This window comes from Equus caballus, chromosome 1 (assembly GCF_041296265.1).
Source record: "Equus caballus isolate H_3958 breed thoroughbred chromosome 1, TB-T2T, whole genome shotgun sequence".
Classification (NCBI taxonomy): Eukaryota; Metazoa; Chordata; class Mammalia; order Perissodactyla; family Equidae; genus Equus; species Equus caballus.
The window spans coordinates 131173122-131190096 of record NC_091684.1 but is presented as its reverse complement, the minus strand read 5'-3'; the positions used below and the strand labels follow the sequence as shown (position 1 = coordinate 131190096).

Below are 16975 nucleotides of genomic sequence, written 5' to 3'. Positions count from 1 at the left end.
CTAGGAGGTGTCTTATCCCATAATCAGATGGATGAGGAGGAGGGAGCTGTGTGTGAGGAGGGGAGGAGAACATCGCATGCCTGGGGGAAGCCTGGTGTGTGGAGGAGCTGGAAGGAAACTCGTGGGCTAGAGGGGAGGAAGCTGGAGGAGGTGGGTCAGGGGAGGAGGGCAGGGCTGGGTTAGACAGAGTCTGTGGACCATGGCAGGGAGGGTAGGTGGGTTTGTTCTAAGAGAGAGAGGAAGTTGCTAGAGGGTTTTAGGCAGGGAAGGGACCTAATTTAATTTAGGCTTATTAGTTAATTTGGGTTCCCCACACTGCCTTGGCTGCTGTGTGGGCAGCAGAGTGGAGAGGCGCAAGGACAGGGGGTGTGATTCAGTGGCTGGGGGTGGGCCTGGCCCAGGACAGACGGGCAGAGAGGAGGCTGGGTTGAGACACACTCAGGACTTGTCCTGGGTTGGATGGGGGAGTGAGGAGGGGGGAGTCACAAGGGCCCGCAGGTTTCTGGCTTGCATGGCTGGGCCGATGGTGGAGACGTTCACAGAGGCAGGAGCACTGGACGAGGAAGAGTGGGCAGGCTTGGGGGAAGATGAGGGATGAGGAGTTTGTGGGACATCCCAGGGCAGATGGCAAGGATGTCAGGATCTTGGTTGTAACAATCATGTGATTTACATATTATTGTTATTTACATATTAGGTGAGGGATCTGAACTCAGAAAGGCCACAAGCTGTAGTGCTTGGAGCCAAGACAGGAACCCAGAGCCGTAACCTCTAGAGGTGTGCCCCTGAACCCTGTCTAGTCTTATGTTTGGGAAGAGCAGTGCTTTACTCAAGAGGATGAGTTGTGAGCAGTGACATTTCAGGCGTGGGTGGGCAGGTTGTCTCCCAATGTGGCCACCTTGGTCTTTGCCCAGGGCCGTGTCTGGAGTCAGTCATAGGCTCTCCCCTAGGATCACACTGTAAGGCTCTGGGCCAGGAGGCCTCAGCTGCCCTGGGGAGGGTCAGGGCAGGTCAGCCCTGTGGCCCCATTATGCCAGAGGGGATCTAGAAAAATACTTCAACTGCTCAGCCTGAGAAGAGGTTTAAAATTAGCCCTGAGCTGGGGCTTTCTGAGGACAGAGGAGCCCAGGACAGAGTGGCTCCCTGAGGTTCTGCCACCTCCTACTGCCTTCCTGGACGTGCGAGGGGGCTTGGGACTTACCTGCCCCCATCAACAGGGGCCCCTCCTCTGCTGGCCTGGTGGGCCACCGAGAGGAGGGAAACCCCTTGGCAGCCAGAGGGCTGGGTGGAAGAAGCCCTGGGCTGGGATGGGAGTCCTGGGGCTGCCATTCACCCCAGTGACCTCAGTGTCCCTACCTGGACAGTGAGCCTGGTGAATGAGTGAGGCCTAAGGCCTTTTCCCTCAGGCATTCTAGGATCTCCACCTTCTGAGGTGGGAGCAGAAACACATCCCAAAAGTTTGAGTTGTGAAGTTGTGGTCAGGGAACAAAACTGGCCATGGGGCCTAGAAAATGTGCCTGGGGCGATGGAAGCGGGGCTGGGGTGTGTGTGGGGGCACCTTGAGTCAGATACCAGCAGCACAAAAGGAAGGTGTGTGTGGGGGGTGTCGACACGAGAGGCAAAGGGCTGGGGGCCACACACTGAGCCCACAGCCTCCTGCCTCCTCCCTGCCAGAATGAGCCAGTTCATACAATGAAGATTAACCAGCAGCTTTCCTAAAAGAAGGTGGGAGCCTGGTAACCCTCCTCAGGGCTGACTATCACATTGGTCTCTGGTGTGGACTGGCCACAGTAGCTGGGGACTGTGTCAGGACTCAGTGTGTGAGCTGGGTCAGGACTGAGAGTGTGAGCAGACTCAGGGCTCAGTGTGTGAGCAGAGTCGGGGCTCAGTGTGTAAGCAGGGTCGGGGCTCAGTGTGTGAGCAGGGTCGGGGCTCAGTGTATGAAATGGGTCAGTAGTCACTGTGTGAGCAAGGTCAGGGCTCAGCCTGGTTCTCTAGCTGGAGCTCCGCTGGGGCCGTTTCATACCCTGCTATCCTCACGCGCTCTCAGCTCCCAGTGCTCATCTCCCCCATGAGGCCGGGTATTTAAGTGTCCAGGGCTGACACTCACCCACTTTGGGCCTTAATGTGAAAAATCCCAAAACCCTGGTCAAGAATCTGGTCCTAACGTCTGTAGTTTCTCCAGAACTTGCCACAATCCACGCACTGTATGGGCCCCTGAAAATGGGTATTATTGTCCCCATTTTAGATATTAGGAAACTGGAACTCAAAGAGGAGAAATGACTTTCTGTGGTCACCCAGCTAGTTAAGTGGTGGAGTCAGGATACAAACTCTCTGTCCCTTTCCCCCTTTGCAGGCTTCCTCAGTGTCCCTCCTGGGCGCCCAGGGGGCCCTCAGCAGAGCTCTTCCTGCCCAGGTCCCCCTGTGCAACCTTATTCCTTTTTCCATCTAGATTGGGGGCTGTGAGGTCCAAGGTGTGAAGGCAGGTCCTGTCCTTACGGGGCTGGGAAGGGGCGGAGCCTGTCTCCAGGGACCCATAAATCCCAGGGGTAAAGGAATGTGGCAGTCCATGTGGAGGCATCTCGGCATCGTGGTCCTGGATTTGAGTGCTTTGGGGGTGCTTCCCAGTACCCCTGACATCACCTCTATAGGCATTTCCATCTGTTGCTTCCAGGAAGTGGTGGGAAGAGGCCACCCCACCTCCTGTAGGCCTGGACATCTCATGTTGCAGATGGGACAACTGAGGGCCACAGAGGGGAAGACACTGTGCCAAGACATACAGTATGTTAGTAGAGAAGAGGGCCTAGAACCCCAGGGTCTACCTCCTACTGCCAATATTCCTAAGGGTTTTCTCTCTCAAAACCATTATATAAACTGAACACTCAGGAACACACAGAGGAATCATATCCTAATGGTGGGACTCCAAGCACTGGGACACCTGTTCTCTTGGGCCTTCTTGAGCCCTCTACTAGCCTCAGACATGTCCCAGTGACAAGAATCCGCCCATTTCTGACTCACTTAGAAAATTTCATGGGGAGAAGTAGTCCAGAATTTGAGTGAAGTACCAGGAGTGAGGGGACTGAGGGCGGTCAGCAGGAGGCCGCACTGACATGAGGGGCAGTAGCCCCTTGCGTGGCTTGTCTGCACTCTGTTATGTAAACCCCGGCAGGCCTATGAGATGGACAGGATCATCTCATGTCCCAGCTGAAGAATCTGAAGCTCATTAGGTAGAGTGTAGAGTTTTCCAACCCAATTCTCTCCCACATCTCCCTGATCTAAAGCCAGCGGGTTTCCACCAGCCCCTCTGTGTGCCCAGACTGTGGCATAGAAAAGAGAGAGGGAGACAGTTTCCTGCCCTCAAGGAACTGCTGAGAGAATGAGATTTAAGTCAAAAGTAAAAGGGAGCAAGCACTACATTAGGTCTCAGTGCTGTGGGCACAGATCACAACCATGCCAGGAGCCCAGGAAAGATCAGTGCAGCTGGAATAGTCAAGGAAAGCTGGGTGAAGTTTAGGCAGGAAGAGGGCATTGGGAAAAGCAGGCATAATTAAAGGTGTGGGGGGTGGGGGTAGTGAGTGAGTGGTGGTTAAGAAGGCAGCAGCCAAGAGCTGTCCATGGTGCGGAATGAGACTGCACCCACGGGGCTTGTCCACAGTTCTTCCTGGACACCTTGGAGTGTCCCTTCTCATGTCTGAGCCTCAGTTTGCTCACCTAGAAAATTGGAGTACCAATACTCGCATCGTGGCCTTATTGAAGGCCATGGAGAGTCGTGCTGAGCACACAGCCTGCATACGGTCAATATAGGCATTGGGAGGGTTGGCTTGTCTGGAGTGTCACCACCCCTCTTAGGTGTCCCCCAGCCTTTAGGCCTGGACACCTCATGTTTAAGATAGAGCAGCTGGGGACCAGAGAGGGGAAGACACTTGCGCCAAGAAAGACAAGTTAGTAGAGGTGGGGCACCAGAACCCCAGGGTCCTACCTCCCATTGCCAATATTCCCAGATGGTGCCTCTCCCAGGCTGAAGAGCCTTGTGGAAACCAAACACCTTTGAGGACTCAAAGGAATGATGCTCTAATAGAGGGATTCCAGGCACCTGTTCTCTTGGGCCTTCCTGACCCCTCCACCCCCACTAGCCTCAGCCCACAGGTAGCCTTGTCCTAGCTGGGCTGAGCTTTCATCTCTCTTTAAAGACACCCTCATCCCCCCAGGCCTCATGCAAAGTCCTTCTCAAGCCCCGTTGGCAATATCAGGCCTCCTAGGTGCCCCATCTCACCAGGGAGATGAGATGATTTCCGGCAGGGGTGGAGTAGGGCAGAGGGCTGCTTGAAGCCAAAGGAGAGGCCTCTCTCACCCTCCCCTGCCTCTTATCTCCTCATCTTCTCAAACTGCCCAACGACCTGAGCCCTGGGCTTGGGACAACTTGCAGCTACTGGGAGAGGAGCCCAGAAGAGTTCACCCCCAAAGGCCCTGCCCAGTCCTGCTGTTGATGCCTGAAATACCCTTCAACTTCAGCCCTGTGTGCCCTTCAGCCTTTGGCATCTCCTTGTCCACTAGAACCAGACAGTCCTGGGTGTGAGTCCCAGCTCGGCCATTCCCATCTGTGACCTTGGGCCAGGGACATAACCCCCTGGGGCCTGTTTCCTCGTCGAGTGGGAGTGATAACACCTACTGCCCAGCGTTATCAGACAGTCTCAGTGTGGGAGATGCATGGAGTGGCAACCACTGCTGCTTTTGTCCTTCCTCTTTTCCTCTTCCTCCATTCTGCCTGTTAGAGCCCAAGAGCTTCTGGAACCTGGTCTGTGGGTGACGTCGGCCCTGTGGAAGACAGGAAGGGGGAAGCTGCAGGTTTAGGCCACACTCTGCACCAGTGTTTTAAACACTGGGAGGGTCAAACAGAGCTGCCACCCCAGCCACTGTGTAACCTCTGACCTTGCTGCCTCTGACCTGGCTCTGGAAGTTTCCCTCCCCCCACCCCTGCCCCACTCACCCAGGCTCAGGAGGGGCCACTTTGAGTGGTGCTGAAAACACTGGGCAACTTGCAGACCTCGGCCACTGGCGACTCCCACCTCACCTACAGCCAGTCCAGCCAGAGGGAGTCTAGGAGAGGGCAGGCTCGGCCTCAGCTCCGCCTCAATCTCTCTGGGCACAACGTGCTCACATGGAGCCTAGCACAGAGTGAGTGTCCCAAATGCTTCAGCTATTATTAGTAGTAGTAAGAGGAGGAGGAGTAGAGCCATCTTACTTCCTAGAAGAGCAGTGTGAGGCCCAGAGCAGCTGAAAAGCCACTACCTCTGTGAAGGCATCCAGGCTCTGCCCCTTCTCCCCTAAGTGGCTCTCCTTCTTTTTTGACTTATTTCCGTTTCTCTCCAATGCTGTGGGTGCCATGAGGAGGCTGAGCCCAGGAGGCCCCTCTGCCCAGGGACCCTCCACTTGGGTGCGCCCCACCGCTAGCGCTCATTCTCCGCACTGGCTCCCCTGCAGGCCTGCTGAATTATTGAGGAGTGCTAATGTGTGTGGTGAGAGCAGGGCCTCTGCCCCAGTGACCTTGGCATCTGCTGTATCTTCTCGCCTGCTCCCTGGGGCATCTGCCATGTTTTCCTGCAATGTCCTCCTTCCTGTCAGCCCCTTCCCCACCAGGTCCAGTGGGCAGAATTCTGACCTCCTCACATCACTACTAGCTGATTAGTGGTTAAACTCAAGTCAGTAAAAGTTAATTGAGCAAAAGTGTGTGTGAGGCACTGGGGATGCTGTGAGGACTGGAGTCCAAGAGGCCCTGCCACCAGGGAGGGGCAAGGGACAGTCATCCCCTGCCTACTGTGCACAGTAGGCACACCTACTGTGTGCCTAGCACCGGGTGGTTCTCTCCTGACTTGACCACCTGCAGAGGTGGAGGCCGCCCTGGTTTACTGATGAGGAGAGTAGGGCCCAGGGAAGTGAGGAGCCTGCTGCGGAATGCTGAATGCTCCATGTGGATGTGTTGGCCTTAAGGCCTGCTTTGTGACAGGAAACTGGAGGAGAGGAGCCGCTCCTGAACTGACCAGGTGGTTCTCATCAGTGGTAGCAGGGGTGTGGAGACAGGCTGCTCTCAGCTTTTCCTGACACGTGGCTGGGCCCTTGGGAGCCCGCACTCTGAGGAGGTTGTTAGCTCGCCTTGAGCACAGGGCAGCTTGAGGCCATTGCAGTCATGGGGCTGCTCCTCCCTCCTGGGGCTCCCTGCCCTCTGCCCCTCCCCTAGCTCAGCCCTGCCGCTCCCCTCTCCCTACAGCCACCTTAGAGGGCCCAGCCCAGCTCTGGGTCCTCCTGGTGTGTCCTCCCTGACCCTTCTCCCCCTTGGCCCTGCCCTCATGCCCCCTCCTGTCCTCAGGTGGGCCTGATGGCCCTGCCATTCCCCACCTGTGCCCCTCCCGCCCTTCCCGCCTCCTGCCCACAGAGGAGGTGAGTGCCCTCTACCGTGAACTTGCCTCCTTCCACCTCACACTTTCTCTCTGGCTTTCATCCTGTCTTGGAGGAATAGTTGCTTCTACTCCAGACTGAGGCTCATCCCTGCCCCCGCCCACAATAAGCCCCCGCTGTCAGGCATCCCCTTCCCGCAGCTCCCAACTGGCCTCTGCCCTTACCTGTTCACCAGATCTGGAGGATCTCTGGGTCCCCTAAGCCAGTCGCCATTCCTGGTCACCCCTGAAGTCTCTTGGGCCAAAATGGAAGCTCTCTACCACCTCTCGCTAATGGAGGCTGACAGTAGCCCTGGACTTCCACTTACCCCATGTGGCTGTGGAACTTCTTGGGTGGCACTTCTGGGTCTCAGTTTCCCTTTCTGTTGAGTGGGGCCTGCAACATAGTGGGCACTCAACAAATTCTGCTGAATTAATGAACTAAGTAAGTAATCCCTGGCCTGTCTGCCTCACCTGAGTGTTGTGCAGATCAAAGTAACTAGTGGATTTAAAAGGGCTTTGCAAAGTGTGACGGTGTTGTTTGGATGAGAGCATCCGTGATGCTCAGGGTGATGTTCCTCTGTTGGTATTATAACCACTGCCCTCACTCTGCAGATTCTGCCTCCCACAGACCTTTTGTATCCACCCCTCCTCTCCATCCCTTTCCCGCTCAGGCCCCATCATCTCTCCCCCGGCCACTGCTTCAGTCATAACTTGGGTCACTGCCTCCTCTCCCGCATGATCTATCCTCCACCCGGTGGCAGCTGGAGTGATCTTTCTGAAGCACAGATCAGACCCTGTCACTCCCCACTTAAACCCTTCAGGCCCCCCATGGCTCTTGAGATAAGAGCAAGCCCCTGAGTTGTGCACACAAGGCCCTCCCTGGTTGGGGGGTGGGGGGGCTGTCTCCCTCTCCAGCCCACTGTTCCTGCCCCTGGGCCTTGGCACAGGTCGCCCCTCTGCCTGCAATATCTTTCCCCTCCGCTTTCAAACCCAACTCCTTTTCCTTCAAGACTCTTCTCAAAGATGCCTTCCCTTGGAAGCTTTCCCTGACCCCCAACCCTGGATTGGATGCTCCCCTACGCTGTTCCCACAGCTCTTTGAGCTCCAGCTCTCACACAAGCCTGAGTTGCTGTTGTCTCTTATCTCCCTGTGGCCCCCAACTCCTCCCTCAACTTGTCCCACTGGACTGTGAGCCCCCTGATGCAGGGTCTTGGCATTTTTGTACCTTTAGTTCACAGAAAGCATTAGAGAACATTTGCTGAATGAATGAATGAATGAATCAATGAACAAGCTGCCTGCCAGGTGGTGGGGACTCTGGGCTGACCCTTGGACCTACAGTGGGCAGTGGGCAGCACAGCATGCCTCTACCTGCTGGGGAGGCCTTCCTTTCTGAGCGGCCCATGAGGCTGTCGGCACTGTCCTAGAATGGCTCCTAGCATGGTCTTCTATGCTCTTCTGACCTGGCCCCAGGCCTATGGATGGTCCGGCCGCCACTTTGCTCTCGCAGACTCATGTCCTGGGATTTCTGTTTTCCTGGCCCGGCTTACCTGGCGCTGACTGTCTTCCCATGAGTGTCACCCTTCACTGGACCCAGCCCAGGCCTGAGGTGCTACCACCTCTGCTCCTGGTTTCTGCCAACCCCTGTCTCCAAGCCTGCAGATCCGGGCAGACTCCAAGGTGCCCAGTACTGGGTGTGGGAGGGGGTCTGGAGAGGGTGGGAAGGAGGAAATGCTGCCTCGCTCAGTGGGGACCCTTAAGGCTGAAGACCCACATGTACACAAAAACGGGAAGCTGGGAGGCCCAGAAGGAGGGGTTCTGGCTGTAGGAGATACCTGTGGGTGGGGGTCAGGGAGGGTTTTCTGGTAGAGGTGGTGCTGCCCTAAGGGGGCCAGTAAGGACGAGGGGGAGGAGGTCCTCACCGGTGGGCAGAGCAGCGTGAGCAAAACTGTCCTGGGTGCCTGCTCTGTGCTGGGCTCTGTGCCAGCTGCAGCCCCGCAGCACGGCCTTTGGTGGATATGATTAGCTCCATCTAACAGACAGGGAGACAGAGATTTCAAGAGGCTCAGGGATGCACCCAGGGCCACCCGCTGTCCCCGAGGCACTGTCAGGCCTCGACCCCAGGTCGGGCATCTTTTTAGCTCCTAAGTGGAGGGAGCAAAGGAGAGTCTGGGGGGAGGGAGGCTGGCGCCCACCACAAGCATCAAACAGCTGCTCACTGTGACTTTCCGGGGAGGGGGTGGGGGTGGGGGGTGGCTTTCCTAGCTGGTCCTGTTCTTCCCTCCCCTCGTGGGAGAGCCCTCACGATGAGAGGTTCCCGCTGCCCCCTCCCCGGAGAGGCCGGCAGTTTGCCTTTTCAGAGGATAATTCCCCATTATACAGAGATATTTAGCCTAATAGAAGCCGACAGATCATTCAGGGCAGTAATGTACTCCGGCTTCAAGCGTTTAGTTTCCTCAGCCTGAACTCCCAGATTAAAGGCTCCTTGCCCGCGCCTGCCCCGCGATGGTGCCTGTGACCTTGACTGCAGTGATGGGGTAGGTTTCTCCCTTCCTCCTTCCCTCCCCCTCCTTTGCTGGCTTCCTCCTCCCTCCCTTTCTCTCTCTTTCTTTAAAAAAAAAAAAAGGTGTTTTTCTTCTTAAATATTCAGTCAAGAGGCTGTTGCTTAAACCATGCATGCTCTGGGGACAGGCCAATTGTGTTCAGCTGCCAACGGGGCATGGGAACACCTGGCTGGCCCAGTACACTCCCACAGCCGTGTGGGGCTGGCAGGTGTGCTGCACCTGGTGGTCTGTCTGGGCAGCTGGACCTTCTAGCTGGGTATAGGCAGACAAATGCTGGGCAGATGGCTTTGTCCGGGGCCAGAACTGGCCCCCCTACTCCCTCAGCCCACCTCCCTGCCCCAGGACTGGCCCACAGGGGTCTGGCCTGACTCCCTCAATGACTGGGGTCTCCTTGGGCCTGGGCATCCAGGGAAGGACCCAGGGAACACTAGTGGCTAGATTGGAGGGGCAGATGGCAGCAGAGGTGGCACTTGAGGGCCTTTCATTGGTCAAGAGGGCAGCTTCTGGAGCTGCCTCCTTCTGGCCCCGGCAGGGCCCACTTGTCAATTGTCTGTTCCTGCTGCTCTGTCTTGTCTTTGTCTGCCCTTCTCTCTCCCTCTCTCTGCCACCCTCTGCCTCCCTTTCATCTGCTCTTCTGGCTGCCGACTTGAGCTGCCTTGCACTTCTGTGGAGGCAGCAGGGAGTATGGAGAACACTGGCTATTTGGAATCAGCCTCTCGTTGGTTCAAATCCTGGCTCCAGGACTTATAAGCTGTTTCTGTTCAATTTAATATTTTGAATTTGAGCAACTTCCTTAATCTCTCCGAGACTTCGTCCCTCACCTATAAAGTGAGGGGCTTCCCCTTGCCTCACAAGGGTGTCCTGAAGGGTCCCTGTGTGATGTGGTGAGGAGTGGTGTGGGGGTGGCAGCTGTCCCTGCCTCAGTGATCCCAGTATGCTGGGTGATGCTCCCACTCCTCCTGCCAGATGCCCTCTCTCTGCCCCTCTGGCCAGGAAAGGTGCAAGTGGTCAGGAGGGGCACCTGGAAGGTGGGCTCTTGTTCCCTTGATCACAAGCCGCCTGGGTAGATGTGAGGGGGAAGAATGAGGCCAAGCTGGAGGGACCCTTCTCCTTGAGGTCGTTTCCTGGGTAAAGCCTAGTGTCTGCTCCTGGGTCTGGTTTGAAGGGATCGACTTAAGGGGCCGTGGCAGGACTCCCAGGGGAAGAAGAGAGGGTGGAAGAGCAGGACCTGTGTAACCTGGGAGGAGAAGACTTCTGGGTTGGGATCCCCCTATCCCAGGTTTTGAGGGGGGTGGACAAAGAGAGCCTCTAACCTTCAGGGCTGGGGAGTCTTGGCAGCTGGATGGAAGCTGGGGTGAAGGCGAGATTCCTGCTCCTTCTGGGGCAGGGCTGGTTGGATGGCCTTTGGGAGTACAGGAGGGGAAGGCCCCTAGGTGTGGGGCCATAGGGGGAATCTGGGGCTGACATGCTGTGGGACCCTGGGCTGGTCCCATTTCCTCTCTGGGCCTCAGTTTCCTCATCTGCTAAATGAGGTTAAGCATCTTGCCCTCTATGCCTCATGGGGTGGGTGGAAGATCCAGTTAGAAAATAGATGGGGCTGTTCAGTGATCTATAACGGAGTAATAATAACTATGATTCTGGGTATTACCTTGCCTTCCCTTCACTCTCTGTAACACCCCTTTTGATCCACACAATCTAGCCCTGATTCATATAGTGATAGAATTAAAGAAACTTACAGCTGAAAGCAGCCTCCTAATGTAGTACAAATCCCCGCTCAACATACGTGGGTCTCAGACCTCTGCTTGCATGCTCCCGGGGACAGGGAGCTCACTATTCCTCATGCTGAACAGAGATTTATCTCCTTGGAATCTTTTCTCACCAGGCCTAGCTCTGCTCTCTAGGCTCATAAATGCCACCTGTCTCGTCAGGCACCTGAAGTCCTGACCAGGTCCCTGAGGCTTCCCTAGGGAATGTGGGTTCTAAGCCCACCTCTTCTTGTCAAGGCCCCTGTGAGCAGACTCCACTTTATCAAAGACCTTTGAGACAGGTACATCAGTGACTGGGCATGGCTGTCTAGAGGTGGCAGCACCATCTCCAGAGCTGGAGCGGCTGGCTCACCCAGCCCCCATGTCTCCTGGCCACCAGGCTCCAGAGAGGCCACGACTACCTGTCTGTGTCTGTGTCGCTTGTTCTTGGAGCTACTCACAGAACTCACCCAGATTGTAGTAACTCCCTCTTGTCCACTTTGGCCTATTCGCAGGGCAAGTGGAAGGCTTTGAACAGGGGACCTGCCTCCCTGATTGACCCCTCCCAGGCTGGACCTACCTTCAAGTCTCCATCCTGGTCTCTGCCAAAAAAGTGGTTCCAGGCAGGGCCAAGGACCAGCCCTGCCGATGCCAGTGAGAATCCACCCTGGGGGCCAGTCTGACCCACTCTGCCACATTCTTAGACGTGGTTATTTAGCTAACCCCTGGGAAACCTGGCCATAGTTTTCTGTCTCGTCCACAAGGATGTCACGAGGGCCTGGCTCATGGCCAGCTGGAGAGCACATCACCCTTTTGAGCAGCCAGGAGGGGACACACAGTTCTTCTACAAGACTCTCTGGTAGTGAACTCCTCAAACTTGCCATTGTCTTCCTGGTGCTCTGTGCAGCGCTTCTGGAATTTCTATTTGAATGGATCTGAAACTTACCAGTGTAAGCACAAATTGGCTGTTTTAGTCCCTTTTTTAAGACAAAAGGGGAGGGATGCTAATATGTATAAATGCCAGCTCTTGACATACATCATTTCTCTGAATCTTCATCACAACTTTATGTGGGAGGATTGTGGTACCGCTTGGAAGATGAGGGAGCTGAGCCGTGGAAAGTGGAGTAACTTACCCAGGGCCCCACAGCTACAAGGGCAGAGCCAAGACTCACACCAGGATGGTCCTACCCTCAAACTCTTGCTTTTCCCAGATGCTGTGCCCCATGCCTGTGTCCCCTCCTACAACTTCTCACAGGTTCAGCCAGCACGTTCTTCAACAAGAGTGTTCTGGGGGTCTGCTCTGCACCAGCCCCTCTGCACCCTCTCTCACCCTGTCCTGTCCTTTTTGGACAATCTTGTCTCCTGTCAGCCTGAGGGTAGTGCCAATCTCCCTGTCCCTCCCTACGTGCCACACACAGGACCAGGGGACAGAGTGGAGGCTCCGGGAAGAAAGATGTACCCCGGAGGGATGTGAGACCCAAAGGTCTCCATGGGTGGCTCATCTGCTGTGTTATTTTTAACAGATATTTTTGGTTTGGAAGGCCTGTGTGTAAAGCAGTACGTGTCTGTGGAGAAGATCTAGGAGTCATCCTTGTTCCTTTTCTTACCTTACCCCCTCAGATCCAGCTCATCAGCCAACTGCTGAGGAGCTGGTTCCGCTACAGCGTAGATCCTGAATCTGTCTAGTCCTTCCCTCACCGTGGCCTGAGCCTCGTTTCTTTGTCTTGGGCAATTGGTCCCCTGCTCCTGTGCCTGCTCCCCTTCCATCCTGTCTCCGCTCAGCAGCTCTGGCGGAACTTTTCACAGTGAAGAAAACGTCGCAGCCCTTCCCTGGTTAGAACCCTTCAGTGGCTTCTCATTTGCATTCATTGGGATGAAGTCTGAAGCCCTTGCCTGGCTCTGAGGGCCCAGCCTCCCTCTGCCTCACTCCTGGCAGTTGCCCCGCCTTGGCCCACCTTGGCCCAGCACCTGGCCTACCTGCTGCTCTGCAGAAACATCAGGCTCCCTCCTGCCTCTGCTCCGGGCCCTACAACTCCTGCTCCAGGCTGGGCTGATTTCTTATCATACCGGCATAAATTCAGACGTGACCTCTTCCCTGATCCTCCAGCTGCAGTAACCCCTGGCCCCACCCGGGGATGCTCTCTCACGTTACCAGGTTTGATTAATTGTCCTGGTCACTCTTGGGAATTATCTTGTTTGTTTATTTGCTTATCGTCTGTACCCCTGTCCACAGGAGAGCACAAAACTTGTGTGTCTTGTACCCACTGAGTCCCCAGTACCTATAATACACCAGCATCTAGCAAGTGCCCAATAAGTATTTGGTGAATGAATGAAAAATAACGCAGAAACATGTAAAGGAGAAATAGTAGATTTTGCAATTGTGGCTATAGTAGCAGTCAATAATGTGACAATTGTATGTGTGTGTGTGTGCGCGTATGTAAACTGGGAATCATCTGCTCTGCTAATGAGAGGCTTGGAGGTGCCTGGGCCTGAAGCACTGCGTGCATGGGAGACACAAACGTGTACATGTGGGCCATACACCTGTGCACACGCATGTTTCCCTGTTCAGCAGCAGTGTGACCTCTGGCCTTTTATCTCTTGGGCCTCGGTTACTCTCTCTACCTGTGGAACGGGGCTACCTGGGGCTGAAGGCAGAGGCCTGGGTGCTGTGGCCTCTCGAGGTCAGCCCTGGCCCCCGGCAGGAGCGCCGCAGGTGGCAGGGCCTCCTTGGCCTGCCTTCTGGCCTGCTGTGCTGTGCTGGGAGGCTGGGCGGTGTTTATGGAGGTCCACCTCCATGCAGGGCTGCTTCCCGCTGCCCCAGGAGGCAAGGATCTCTCCCAGGCGGGAGCGAGTGGTCCAGGGGCGGGGAATGGGCAGGAAAGGCTGGAGGTGTGAGCTTTGCTGCCAGGAGGTAAATTACGTTCACAGCTGAGGTCTCTTGAATGCATACATAGCTTCAATCTGACACGTTTTCATTTTTGTGTATGCGCTTGCTTTTTAAAAAATTTTGACACATTTATTTTATTTCTTGAACTTTTTTCTTTTAATTTCTACAAAAAGAATTTTCATGAAATTAAAAAGAGAAAACATACACACATACACGTGCACACCTGTGTTTGCACCACCTCTAGGCAACAACTGTCCCCTCCCTGCCCGAGTGCCCTTTCCTGTGAAGACAGTACCGGAAGCTTGCAGAATGTGTGGAAAGTGGAAGAGGCCCTTGACCTTGGGCAAGTTACTTAATCTCTCTGTGCCTCAGTTTCCTCATCCAAAAAATAAGTGTGTAATAATCGCTCCCTCTTACAGTTGTGCAGATTACTTGAGTCAACATTTATAAAGCCTTTGTGAAGATGCCTGGCACTGAGCATGTTTTTGTTAAATAAGAGAAGTAAATAAATACAAAAGAAGGGCACCCATAATGCCCCAAGAGGCAGCTATGGAACTCTGTCCTGAGTCAGAAATCAGAGTTTGAGCCCCAACTCTGCCCTTACTCCCCATGTAACCGGGTGTGCGTGTGTGTGTGTGTGTGTGTGGCTTCTTCAGCCTCAGCATCTCCACCTGGAGAAGGTCTATGCAATCTGGACCCTGCGATGCTGCACTGTGTGTCAGGGGTGATGGAGGCGAGTGGGCTCAGTGAGCGTGGAGCTGTGCACGCTGCTCCAACCGGCCCCCACCTTCATCCATCTTCCCAATTTTCTCCCTCAATATTGTTAGGCAAACATTGCTCCATGTTGCTACCAGTCCTGTGTTTATCATTTTTAATGGCTGTGTAATATTCCATTGAGCAGAGGTGTCTCGATGCCCTTTGTCATCTCTATTATGGGATATTTAGGCAGCTTCCAGCACTTTGCTGTTATAAATAACCCTGCAGTGAACAGCTCTGTGCCTGGAGCACTTCCCCTCTGATGGATGAATTTCCCAGGCAACCTCAGGGACATTCATTGAGGCTGCTTTGCTGGAGGGCTGAGGGCTGTGCTAGCAGCAGTGGCTGGGAGAAGTAGGTACCTTCAAAGGCCTGGTACCCGGTCCCAGGAGTGGCAGCATTGCGGGGAGGGCACTGAGACAGTGTGACAGTGGTGAGCATGATGGGAAAAGCAGGGCATCTAGTGCAACAGTACTGAGCACGATGGGCAGTCGTAAGGCCAGTGTGGGAGGGACAGTGGGCGCTGTGGAGAGCTGGGACAAGGAGTCAAAGGAACTAGGTTCTGGTTTTGCCTGTGCCACTCTCACTGTGTGACCTTGGGCAAATCCCTTTCCCTTCTGCACCCCAGTTTTCTCCATGTATTGCGGCCAGGGCCTGGACAAAGGTTTATCCACAACTGTGCTGTCCACTATGGTAGCCACTAGCCACATGTGCCTATGTCGATTTAATTGTGGCTAGTGCCTACCATATTGGGTGGCACGGGTATAGAATGTTTCCATCATTGCTGAAAGCTCTACTGGGTTAGAGACATTTCTCGAGATCCAGTCAGCCCTAACGTGCTGTGATTCGGAACCTCTGTCATCCTGCCTTTTTATGGAGCCAAGAAAGATGACAGCAGCCCTTGGCGCAGAGGACTCATTAAGGGGCTGAAGAGGCCTACTGACTTTCCAAGGCCAGGACCTCTGGAAGTGTCCTGCGTCTGAAATATCCACACCGGTTTCTCCCCCCAAAGGCCCAACTTGGCCTCAGAGAGAGGCTGGGGGTGAGTGTGGGCCCACGAGGGGTGGCCCCCAGCCAGGGCCATGCCTGAGGAAGCTGGAGTGAAGGCGGAGTAGGTTGTCCCCTGAGTCCTCAGACAGAGGGCACTGGAGGGCCTACCCTGCTCTCTGCCAGCCCTGGAACACCCCCACTCCTTCCTGAGTTAGGCACTGTCCTCCCCAGGATTCTGTTAGAAGGCTGGACTGGAGGCCAGAGAACACGGCTGCCTCACTCAGCTTGTGGTTGTCCTACTGTGGCTGCCTCAGGCCCTTGGCCCAGTTCTGGGTCCTCACTGGAAGAGGAACTGTGAAAAATGAGTCCTCAGCACTGAGGGGGAAGCCAGCCCCCTCCCCTCCCCCATACCAAACACACTCGCTGGCCACAGCACGTGGACCCCGGCCATACCTGCCCCCAGCCCGCCATTCACTTCAGAGGGAATGCCTCCTGCAGGTGCTTTCCTGCAGCCTGGAGGTACTCCAGGGTGAGAGGGAGGTGGGGGGAGGGGCAGTAAATGAGGGAAGTAAGATGCAAGGTGTGAGGGAGTGAAAACAAACTTAGCTGACTTTGGTCTCACCTTTGCCAAGTTGTGGCCACTGTCTGCCCTGCCCTCTGTGTCCAAATGCCCCTCTGTTCCCCAAATGAACCATACTGCTCACTCTTGCTTCTCTTGTTTTCTAGGGATCCCTTGCCCATGTGCTGGCTGCCTTGAGTCTTTGGGGCCACACAGCCTCCCGTCCGCATCTCCAGGGCTCTGGCCCTGTCCAGCCCCTGGACCAGCTCCCAAGCCTATTCCTCACCCCAGTCTGGGCTGAGGGGACTCCTCAAGCTTCAGGACTCAACAGGGCACAGTAGCAGTCACGGTAGGTGGCATCTGTAAGCTGCGCACTCCCTGGCTCTGGGGATCTAAACCTTCTCGGTCCCTAGAACAGGAAGTGTTTCTGAATAATATCTTTGGTTGCAAGTAGTAAAAAACCTATTTCAATAAAATGAAATGATTGGCTCATGTAACTGCAGTGCCAGCATTTGTATGGGCTTCAGGCAGGGTTTGATCCAGTAGTTCAATGTGACCAGGACCTGGTTTCTGTCTGTATTCCTCTGCTCTTCTTCCTTGGTGATGGTTCCACTCCCAGTGGCATTTCACATGATATGGTTACAAGATGTTTGCCAACAGTTTCTAGGTTTGAATCTGGAGTCGGGGTTGGAGGCAAAAATCTGCTTTCCCTATAGAACAAACAAAAGCCCTGGAGTTGATCTCTTATGCCCTATTGCAGGATTTGGATCATCTTGATTATTTAACTGTATCTACAGGGCTTGGAAACATAGATGGACTGGGGGCCAGGGGCCATCTTTCCCCAACCATGTGACCAGGAATGAGGGGAGGGTGTTTCCCCAAAGGAAGTTTGGGGTTCTGCTGGCAGGAAAGAGATACTCTCAACTGGAGGAGGCAAATAACAAATGATCGTTATAGACAGTGTCTGCCCAGCGCTGAGGGCATTCCTAGATGGATATGGACATGCTGTGTGTCCTTGGGCAAATCCCTGTTCCTCTCTGAACCTC

The 16975-nt window shown here is 54.9% G+C and overlaps 1 protein-coding gene across 10 annotated transcripts in view; it reads left to right on the top strand.

Annotated features, from left to right (window-relative positions):
* Positions 1-16975, top strand: part of LINGO1 (leucine rich repeat and Ig domain containing 1) — a 210176-nt gene that overhangs the window by 114748 nt on the left and 78453 nt on the right. For 7 of the 10 annotated variants that reach the window (XM_070268862.1, XM_070268870.1, XM_070268891.1 and 4 more), the window contains one exon: positions 16097-16278. The exons of 1 other annotated variant lie outside the window; for it this stretch is intronic. The gene's annotated coding sequence lies outside the window, so the exon portion shown is untranslated. Of the gene's footprint in view, positions 1-8701; positions 8966-16096; positions 16279-16975 lie in introns of those variants that run through there. 2 more of the 10 variants (XM_005602899.4, XM_070268905.1) reach the window with 2 other exon arrangements.